The sequence below is a fragment of the Polistes canadensis genome, unplaced genomic scaffold, assembly GCF_001313835.1.
Source record: "Polistes canadensis isolate GaletaPanama2010 unplaced genomic scaffold, ASM131383v1 scaffold_365, whole genome shotgun sequence".
Lineage (NCBI taxonomy): Eukaryota > Metazoa > Arthropoda > Insecta > Hymenoptera > Vespidae > Polistes > Polistes canadensis.
The window spans coordinates 74,401-75,355 of record NW_014569912.1 but is presented as its reverse complement, the minus strand read 5'-3'; the positions used below and the strand labels follow the sequence as shown (position 1 = coordinate 75,355).

Sequence of the window (955 nt, the reverse complement as noted above, 5' to 3'; positions counted from 1 at the left end):
TATGTATAATAAAATAATTACGAAAAGAACAAAATTTAAAAATGACCAAGTCACTTGACCAAAATAATAATAATAATAATAATGTTATGTAATAATAATAAAAGTAACAAAATAATTCAACGAAAGAGAAAAAAGGATTGATAAAATGAGATTAAAAAAAAAAAAGAAATAGAAAAAAAAAATCATAACAAGCATAATAATAATAGTAAAGGTGTTATTAACGATATTAAAAGGAATTGAATTGTAAGTTGCGTTAAGATTGAACCTAATCGATCAACAAATGAATATTACAACACTTACGTGAGAATAAATGACAGATTTCTCTATTCGTTTGTGGTTAATTTCAATGAAGAAACAATTTCACAGTATACAGTAATAGGGAAACATCTAAATATTTGTATCCTTAGGGTATAATGACGACACCACACATGATCGAATGAAACGAAAGATTACTATACCTATAGAATTATGTTTCCTTGCTTTTCGATCAAGGTGCACATTTGCCTCAGGCTTCGAAAACCTTGTTCGATTATGCCTACGGCTAAATTATCTTTTTATCTTTTTATATCTACATTTTTATTTTATTTTCTTTTCTTTTTTTCTTTTTTGTAACCAATTATTCTGAACGAAAGACCTAAATCAACTCCTCCTCCTCCTCCTATGGTTATTATTACCATAACCGGAAACATAAACTTTGTTTCATTTCGTCAAAATTATTTTTATTCTAAGAATATTTGATTTTATTTTTTTTTTTTATCACCAACGACATTTTTCTCTCATTTCTCAGAGGGGTGACAAGAGGAGGAGGAGAAGGGGGATGGGGTCAGTTATTTAATTTACATCGATTTTTATTTTATTTTTATTTTTATTTACATTTAAATTTATTTTAATTTTATTTTAATTTAATTTTATTTTATTTTATTTTATTTTATTTTATTTTATTTTATTTAATTTT

General features: G+C 24.6%; 1 protein-coding gene across 1 annotated transcript in view; it reads left to right on the top strand.

The window, feature by feature from the left end:
- Positions 1-955, top strand: part of LOC106791996 (NADPH oxidase 5) — a 9,569-nt gene that overhangs the window by 1,365 nt on the left and 7,249 nt on the right. The gene's annotated exons all lie outside the window — the stretch shown is intronic.